Below are 10,606 nucleotides of genomic sequence, written 5' to 3' on the forward strand. Positions count from 1 at the left end.
TTACCTACAACCATTTGACGAACAAGAGAAGTTAGACTCGTAATTTGTTGTTCAAGGGAGGATATATTTACCACATTAACATGCTTAGATGGAAGGTCAAGCCTAGTGCCAAATTGTTGATAATTGGCAGCCATATTTGCAATCAAGTTTCTCGCGGCCTCGGGAGTTTTATCCACTAGCAGCATCAATCATGCTCCTATTAGTGGAATGAAGGCCCTCATAGAAATATTGGATAAGTAGCTGCTCACTAATTTGATGATGGGGGCAACTTGCACATAATTTCTTAAAACGTTCCCAGTATTCATGTAGGGATTCTTCGTTGTGCTGCCTTATTCCACAAATTTCCTTTCGAATGTTGGTTGCCCTTGAAGTTGGGAAATATTTGTCCAAAAACAAACTCTTCATTTTGTTTCATGTGACAATACTCCTGGAGGGGAGATAATAGAGCCAATCCTTAGTTGAATCCTTCAATGAAAACAGAAAGGCTCTTAATTTAATTTGCTGTTCAGTTACCCCCGTGGGTTTCATACTCGTACATACCACATGAAGCTCCTTTAAATGCTTGCGAGGATCTTCACCTGCAAGGCCATGAAAAGTGGGCAAGAGATGTATTAGTCCAGATTTTAATTCAAAAGAAGAAGTAGCATCTGAAGTAGGGAACATTATGGATAAAGGTTGTTGATTCAAATCAGGGGCGGCAAGCTCTTTCAAAGTTCGATATCTAGCCATGACTTCCTCCCCTTCTAAATCAGAATTGCTAGCAAATAGGGAATCAAGAGTCAGATCGTTCTTTTCAGAATTTCTCCGAGCTTCCTTCCTTAACTTGCACAAAATTCCCTCTATTTCTGGATCGCACTAAAAATCACCTTGATTAGAAGATCGAGTTACAATCATAAACAATCAAGGAAATTCTAATAAACCATGAAAAACATATCAGGAAAAAGTCTAGAGTAATAAAAATAAATAAAAATAACTATCGAAAACTAACGATTTTTTTTTCAAAAATTTCAAGAACAAAATAAGGATCACAAGAAGTACAAAATTCAACTAGAAAACCACCCCGGCAGCGATGCCAAAATTTGGTGTGCTGTCGCAGGCAACCAAAAATAAAATCTATACTCCTAAAAATACTGGTAGTAGTGCAAGTAAGGATCGTTCCCATGGAGAGTATTTAGCCTAGTTTTATGCTATGTGAACAAGGATGGGGGAGTTTTGAGTATAACGAAAACAATTTTAAGAAGAACAACTAGGAAACAATTCAAATTAAAGTATCAAAATCAATCAAAAGAACAAACCTTGGTCTAAGTCAACATCCACATCGGAATTTTACAACTGATTATCGATGCAAATATTAATTCATACTTTGAATATTCACTGTTGGAATTATTTTCCTATCTCTCCTTAGTCGTAGTTAATTAGAAAATAAGCGATCTAATTAACCTTAACCACTAAACAACCCAAGACAAGCACTAAAGGTTTAATCTAGTAGCAACCTTAAGAATTAGAGAGATCGATGAAGCTAAACAACACAAGCACAAGCAGTTGCATTTAATTTGGTCGAGCGTTCTTCCTAAGATATAATCATTTCTGACGCAGCAAATCATCAAATCTTAGTTGCTTTACAAATTAGGGGGATCAAACAATTACGGATTTGATGTCTAATCTAGTAATAGATTGTAATGAATAATAAACTAGTAGGCCTCCTAGCAATTAAACGAGACAATCATGAAAATAGTTATAGAAAAGCGTTCGATACTCAAAGTATAAATTGAACACTAAAAACAAATCAGATCTCACAGTTTTATTGATTTCGAGGTTTCTGTTTCCTTCTACCAATTATGAAAGTTTAGCCACACAAAATTATCATGAAAACTGGAAGGAGGAGTTAGAGAAGAGGGGAGAGAGATGCCCTAGTATGATGATTTTATTTTTTCTCTTTTACACGTCCATGCCCCTTATTACAATCCTACCAAATTTTCTAAAATATTCTAAACATTATCCTCAAATAATCGTATCCAAATCTGACTTAGTTAAGGGAAATATTAAAAATAAAATAGAGTCCTAATATAACTATGAAAGTGGTGTTTTCTAGCTGTAACTTTCGTGCACAAGACCTCCAAAACATCTGCAATTAAATCGCATATTTGAATTGCATGATAAGGGCGAACGTTCTGAAACGTCAGCAGTGAAGATGCATTAACTTCAAGCCCAATTTCGACCTTTATGCAGCCAATATATTTCAAAACTCTAAACATACATTGTACATCTTTGTCTGGGTGTTCCATAGAATCTTGAATCATCTCAATCGGACCTCGGATAAGAGAGTTATGCCCAAATTACAAAGGAGTGTCAAAACTATCCAGAATTGCCCAATTAACTTGTTTTGCATTAAATGACTTCGTTTGCTTCCTAAATAAAAATATAAGAATAACGAGTACATTTAGGCACCAAATAAGTATAAAAGACTAAACATTAAGGGAGAAAAATATGATTTTGCATTCTCATCAGAGCTGCTATCTTTCCTGCCAGCTTTTGCACTTCGTTTAGATTCGTGTGTGACTTCATCTCTTGTAAATCCCACCCTGCCCCTTCTTTTTGATATAAGCAAATTCGTCTGTGAGTGTGGCACCCCTAGCGCCCGCTTGGGATTGGATGGTGACTGAGACACCGGGCAAGTAACACAAGGCTACACACCTCTCCTACATGACAGATAATATGCTATGCACCTAAGTACACTAACAATATGCAATAACAATGCCGGAAAATTAATAAAAGTAGGATAACTAAGCAACGCGATAACTAATTGCAAAGCACATGGCACCATAAACTAATATCATAACCCAAATCATTGTCCCAGAACATAAACATAAGCCTTAAAGGCAAAATATCCCAATAAGCATGAAACATAATTTTAAATTTTCCAAAACAAGGGATTCCCCCAAAAGAAACATGAGTCCACAAAAGTTGGCCACAATGCTTTTGCCTTCTTATTTTTTCCTTCTTTCCACAAAACACTTATACTCCCATACTCTTCAAGAAGACTCGGGCTTCATGCGCTTCTCTAAAGCCTTGTCCTTGTCTCGGTTGTTACGCCGCTTGAACTCGGTGATGAATTCATGTATACCTGTGATCTCTTGATCGATGGCCTCGTGATCTCACTCCGACATTCTTTAAAAAGAATCCGTTCGAGACTTGTCGACTATTCTTCGTTAACCTAGGGGTTACCACTCCATTCTTAAGCACTCCAGAGTAGACAGAGGAGTTCCACTTGGACATTCCACCGCCCTAGCATTTGGGGTCGTGATAAAACTTTTTCTTTGAAAACATTTTCTTCGAAAACACTTCTTTGAAAACATTTCTTCCCCAAATGCATGTGACATGAGACTTAAACATGCTTACTTATGCATGATATATGACATATGAGATGCCGTGCTTATAACAACCAAGCATAACATATTTATTTCATAGGATGATCAAATAAACCATGATAGATATCAAAACATGTGCATAGAAAACCCTAAAAACTTGCTTAGGCCGAAACTCATAGGCACAAAAACATGAAGATTCATCACATAAACATGTTCCAAACTTCAAGCAAATAACATAGAAATCATAGTTTAGTAAAACATATTCCATCATTCTTAACATGTGAAAACCAAAACATATACAAGTATTTCATGGCATATTCATCACAATTTCAAAGCATATAATTCCTACCATAGCTTGATGTAAGATCATATTAACATAATCAAGCAAGTAATCAAGAAATAATAGCCAAAACAAACATGGAAATGAAAAGATTTACACAATCATATACAAGTGTTAACCAAGAGTAGGTTAAGTGTATACTTATTGTAAAGAAACACTAGCAAGCTGTAAATCCGAACATACCATATTAGAAAGAGTATCTAAAACCCTAAATCATGTTCTTGAGTGCATGTGTGTGCTTCTAGGGCATCACTTGGTCTTAAACCAATCGGCTTCTAGGGTTATTAGGTTAAAACCCTGTTCATTTCACACATAAGGTAGAACAAAACCTAAGGTAGCCTAGAATATATGTGATGGTCGAAACATGGAGGAAAAATTCCCCCTTCACTATTGGGTCTCAAGGGCTTTCTCTTAGAAACCCTAGGTTATTTTCCAAGAAAATAATACAAAGTGTGTGTTCTATCATTTCTCAAAATCTAATGAGATTTGAATCTCATTTTCTGATTGAGAAAAGATTTGTGTGTGTGAGCAAGACTTTGGAAAACCGAATCTTATCTTGCAAATCCTTGGATAGTGCCCAAATCCTTGTCTTGCAAGGATACTTCTTGTTTGGTTGGTGAGAAAACACAAGAAAAATGAGAGAGAGCTTTCAAAGGAACTTGAGAGAATTGTGTGGAGAGGGTGGAAACTCATGCAAGAATCCAAAAAATGGCAAGGGAAAAGCCTCCTAGGCGTGTACCCTTTTCTTTATATAGTGACCCTTCACTTCCCTCCTTCTTCCTATCTCAAAAATCGAAAACCTCTTGGAGTTCCCCACTGAGATTGGATCGGAAGGGGAAAATCTTGGAGGTGGCGTGTGGGCTTCCCTCCTTAGCCGAAAATCACATTTCTCTCTTATGCCCTTCCTTTCCTTTAACAAGTCAACATCTTCTCAAGGGGTAACTTGGTAAAACCGTGCATGGCCTTTCCTATTCCCAACAAAAGACTCTTGGCATGGAGGACAAGTAGCATGGGCGTGTGCCATAGCCTTAGCTACCCCTATCACTTTCCATTCCCAAGGTGTTGCTTCATCTTCCCAAAGCTCATTCCCTCGGTGACCCTTCACATTTCATTGATTCAAAATGCACTAAGTGACAAGTGGCATGCAAATGGAATACTTGGGGGTATGCTAGCCGAAAATCCTAGGGGCAAACTTGTCCTTGACAAAAAGTCTCATCCAAAAATCTTCTAGAACCTTGGTGCATGCTTGACACATGGCAAAACCTAACAAAATTTGAAATCCCAAAGGCCTCCCTCTAGTTTCCTATGCAAAGCTTCTAGAAAGATACAATTTCACTTCCCTAGGCTCCCCTTTCTAAGAAACCTACATTGGAACTCGATTTCTGGACAAAAAGCAATGGGCTGGGTGTGTAAGCCCTTCTGGGTGCTTTCCTACACCTCTTTTCCCCCTTAGCCCACTTTCAAGAATAACTTCAAAGCAAAACATTCTTGGGTCACAAAACACTTAAGGAAATTTACAATTGGATCATGGGCCTAAACCTTTGGACCTAAATTCCCATGTAAGGCCGAAATCCTTAAGTAAACTAGAGCCACTCTTCTCTTGGGCTTAAGTTACTACATCAAAGGCTTCTAAGGCTCCTAAAATACTATGGCAACCTAGAACAATTCTAAGGGCCAAGCCTAGATGAAACTCGAGCCATCACAATGAGTCTCGTTATGCGTACTGAATTTCGATGGCGTATTTTTAAAGATATTATGTAATTTCTAAAGTAAGTTAGTTTTTTAGAGCTCCTCATAAATGAGCTCCTCATAAATCTAACCTTGAAGTTCGTTGAACTTACAACCTCTTACCCCAAAGACTCATTACCTAAATTCTACGGAACCTAAAACCTCAATTATCCTAGGCAATTTATAACTATTCCCCTTCCTTAGCAGCAACTTGAGTTCCTACTCCAAAGAGTTCACCCAGATCCTGATGTTCAAGCCTCGATATTAAAAAAAACCAATCATCAAAAGTTCAGGCCTACTACACCAAATGTTCAAGCATAACAATGGCCTTCTCAGTCGTACCATCTTCCTGTAATAGCACAACCCTTAACCCGCCTTTCAATTCCGAACAAAACAAAACAAAATAAAACAAAATAAAATGAAATTCCATAAATAAATAACATACAACAAAATGAATAAAACCAATGAAGTAACTCACAATAAAATAATTAAAACAAATAAAATAACATACCATAAAATAAAAGCAATAAAATACATAAACAAACAATTAGTATACAATAAACTAAATAAAACCAATAAAAACCACAAACTTTAGATTAAATAATTTCAAATCACAACTTTTAAAACTTTTTGGTACTGCACCTATGGGACATGTGGTTTTACCCAGAGCCGAACTGCTCTGATACCACCTGTGGCGCCCCCGACCCCCATGTAAGGAAAACACGGGAATCGAGACGCCGAGATGATGACAACACGGTCACACATCCCAACGAAAGTGCCAAGTGTGTGTACATGCAACAGTGTACAATCACAACGCAGCGGATTAGTCAACTAAGTACCAGAATTTAAATACAAGTAAACATCAGTAAGGTTTAAAAAGTTATACAGTCATCCAAAATAAAGTTTAACACATGTCCCGAAAATACAAAAGGGTAAAATAAAATAACAATAACCAGTGATCCCAAATCACTCCTCGGGCGGAGCCGTCTCCTCAGGCTCGCCCTCCTCCTCCTCATCTGCAGCAAAATCTGTGTTACCACAGAATGGTACCGCAGGTAAGTATAACCCAAATAATTCTTAGGAATAAAAATGCATTTAATGCAACCAACATGTATGCATATGATGAAATATGCATTTTTCCTCAAAACATCATTTTCCCCGAAAATGACAATTTTTCAACACACGCCAAAATCTCATTGGCCCAAATAACCGTAAAACATTTTCCTAGAAAATGATTTACACAAAAATCCAACGCACACTATTTTCCCAAAAAACAGTCAATTAATCCGTTATTAACCTATGCACCATGGCCTCCCCTAGGGACCATCCGCACGTCCTGGCTTCGTAGCGATGCTCGGTTCCGCGCCCAGCGCGTACGTAGCCAAGCACCCACTACGCAATGAGCGATGCCCAGTTCCGCGCCCAACGCGTACGTAGCCAAGCATCCTCTAGTCCCCGTCAGCAGAAGGACCACGGAGTTGGCACGAATCTCTCGTCCTATCCCATTGTCGCCCAGCGACAATCCAGGGGACGTTACTCAGTTTATTCCGCTCCCGAGTAACCAGAGGAGCTCCACCGAGATAATGCCCCATCTCGGCTTGGGGTCGTGATACACATGCACCCAAAAATATTCTCACATAAAATCATAACTTTCCAAAGCACACATGAGTATGAATGCAATACACGAAAACCCAGTTTTCTTTACAAACACGATCATGCATGAAATAATGATATGCACATGTACCAACACAAATCCACATTCCTCAATAACCAATAACCAATCCAATCAAACCAACCCAAACAACTCCAATCATAAGTCCATCCGACCCCCGAACTCCTCGGACTCAGTCCGGCATGTCAAACAAATACAGTGAAATGCGTTAGTACAGAAAATACATTAAATTCACAAGAATTCTTTGGAAAATACTTACAGTGCAATATAGCAATTTCCGAAGGATCACGAAGCTGCAAGTGGTGACGTCTGAGCAACACCACAGTGTAAAATACGGGGTGTTACAATTATAATATTTTTGAAGTGCTCCAAAAATATTAAAATTGTAGGAAATCATTTTATTAAAATGATTTCAGTTGTTTAAAATATTATGGGATTTAAATTATGTTGAAAACTCTACTTAATTAGATGGTTTCATTCTCTTAAAGATATTAAATAAGACTTCATCATTTTATCAATGATGAAGGAATATTATTTTATAAACTAAAATTTAGTTTAAATAATATTCTATCTTAATTCCTCTAAGTGCTTTTAGTTAAGTTAATGTTTATATATTTTAAATTAGTGTTTTAATTCCCCACCGTTAGATTGTTTTGAAGATCCCAAGATGAAGGGCCTAGATTAAATACCCAAGCCCCCTCTCTTTCTCCCTTACTTTCCCTTTTTTGTCTCTCTCCTCCCTCTCCCTTCAGCTTACGCTGCATGCCCCCTCTCCCTCAGCCGAATCTCCTTCAGCTCAGCCTGGCGCCGCCGTGCGCTACCCCCAGCCTCACCGCCACCACCGGTGACTCTCTCTCACGCCGGTGAGCTCCCACCACCGAACCTAACCTTCATCTTGTAGCTCCTCACGCATGGCTTCACCATGCGCAGCCCCTTGCGTGGCCGTACGTGGTCACCCAGGCCATTGAGCACCACCATGAGTCTTCCTTAGCCACCCACTACCGAACCCAGCCGCTACGAACCTCCCTCTCCCTTTCTGTCGCACACACGCACACTACCCATAAATGGGTTTCACATGGTTTTACCACCACCAACGGCCTTATCGTCGCCGTACGTCAATTCTAACCCCACCGAGTAGCACCCCTAGCTACCAAGACTCTTCCCCGAGCTCCTCTGTGCAAGCCAAGCCCTCCACCTCTCTCGAGTCCTCTCTCTCTCACACGACTCCTCTCCACCCATTTGGTCCAGATCCGCCGCTGTAGGCCGCCATACCGCCCCCACCTCGCCACCATAGCTCCACTAGCAACCCCCTAAGCTCCTCCATGGCCAGCCACGACCAGCCAAGCTCCCCCTCCATTTCCATGCTTTGAGACACACGGGTTCCCTTTGGAATCCCACGGCTCTGCCGTGTTCCACCCCTCACCACCACCACGAGGCCACCATGAGCCCTTCTAAGACCACACCTAGGTATCCAAACGCCCAAACAGTCACCATGTAAGGCGAATAGCCACCGTACGTGGTTTATCCACCACAAGCGACTCTTCCAATGTCATCAACTATGACGGTCAGCGAACAATGCACGGGTTAACCTCGACGATGGTATAACCCATTATCCCTCATTATTTATGTTAGATGTTAGTTGGTTGGTTAGGTTGTGGATTGTGCTATTAGTATTGTGAAGTTCACTATATAGTGTGGTGATGTGATGTGTTGTGTATATGAAGTGTTGGGCGTAGCTGGGATTTGTGTTGTGTAGTGTCGTGGACTGTGCTACAAAGAGTACACGTGGAGTGTACTCTGTGTGGCGTAGCATGTGTGAAGGGAGTACCCATGGAGTGTACTCCATGGGGTGTAGCGATACACAGTGTGGCGTGTCACGGAGATAAGGATGGTTGAAGAATTGTTGAGCGTAAAGCGTGGTGAGTAGTGTCGGGAAGTATAAAACATTGTCCTGAAGTGGCTATAATGTGGCCTGTGGTATGAGGTGACAGGTGTCACCGTGTAGTTGACTTATTGCTGGGAGTATCTGTGAAGTGGCAGGATAGTATCAGAGTAGTGCTGCGGAAGCATGATTGGGGAATGTCACGAAGTGACATGGTTAAACCAGAAGTCGTGCTTGTGATGGGTGAGGAGTTAGCGTAAGAGTGATGTAGCGGGATGTCAGGTGATGTGACAAGGTCACGGTGTGGCTTGGGAGTAGTCTCGAGCTACGACGTGACTTAAGGTGCAATTATGAATGGAGTCTTGTCATGTTAAGTGTTGGGATGAACTAGTCATGCAAGCCGGGTTAAGAGAAGATTGGTATCGGAGTATGGTGCTTGTCCCTACGACCATGTGATCAACGGATTATATGTTGGTCCTAGGTGATAAAGGGGTAAGGTATGTGTGTAATCTGGTTAGACAAATGTGTCGGATTGATTCACCATATGTAATGGGTAATCTGTCCTAAGCATGGTTACATGGCGCTTAAGCCTTATAGTTGGCTTAGAGCCGTGTGGTGTGTATGGATGGGAATGAGGATTTAGTATAAGCTAAGATGCATGAAGGTAGTGACGAGTGTATTGTCGAATGTTAGGATGCATGACTTCGTCGATTGGAATCATGCGTCGTAATGTGGTCAATAGGAAGAGTAAGATGAAGTCTTAGTGTCTTAATCCTAAGGTGAATCATGGGTTCACTCTAGTGGATAAGGACTCGTAGTAGAATGTTGAGTTTGGAAGAGGTAGTGACCGTAAGTGGATTCCGAAGGTTTTAGCATAATAAAGGGCACGTAATTGCACGAGATAGAATGAGAGTGTTTTCAAGTGAAGTATAGTTCTATTCTAGTTTAAGTTACTTATGCACTAGATAGAGAATGGTGTTAAGATTATGTGTATGCGTGTAGGTTGCCATTTGACACGCACATGAATGGACTACTTGATATGAAAGTAGCATGGAGTCCAGGTAAGTATTATGTTCATACTGTTCTAGAGTTTTCTACAAGTTATGAAACAAAAATGAAATGCTTTTCCTTTACGATGCCTTACAAAACGAAAGGAAATGATGTTTTACGATAAGCATCCTAAGTGTTCAAAGGTATACATATGTATGACCCTCCTTGGCAGCCCCTTTTTATTCAACCAAAGTATTAATTGTATGCATGTGAATAGATGACTATACGCGGTATCTATTGTATGTATTTTCTACAAGATGAATTGAGATGTGAGGCTGATGCCTCGTGCTTTAAGCGACGCTTTAAATGACACGAAGAAACTGTTTTAAAACGTCCCTATGAACTGGTGCTTTTATGATGTCCATATGAACTGATGCTTTATGGATGCCATGAAAGATGATGTTTAAGCCCATACTTTTAAATGACACTTTTCCCTGAACGAACTGTTAAAGGAAAGGACTAGAAAGGAAAGGACTGGAAACGAAATGATTGAAATGAAATGACTGAAAGGAAAGGAACATTTATTGTATGAAAATACGTAACGACCATGATTGAATGAAAAGGGT

This window comes from Juglans regia, chromosome 10 (assembly GCF_001411555.2).
Source record: "Juglans regia cultivar Chandler chromosome 10, Walnut 2.0, whole genome shotgun sequence".
Classification (NCBI taxonomy): domain Eukaryota; kingdom Viridiplantae; phylum Streptophyta; class Magnoliopsida; order Fagales; family Juglandaceae; genus Juglans; species Juglans regia.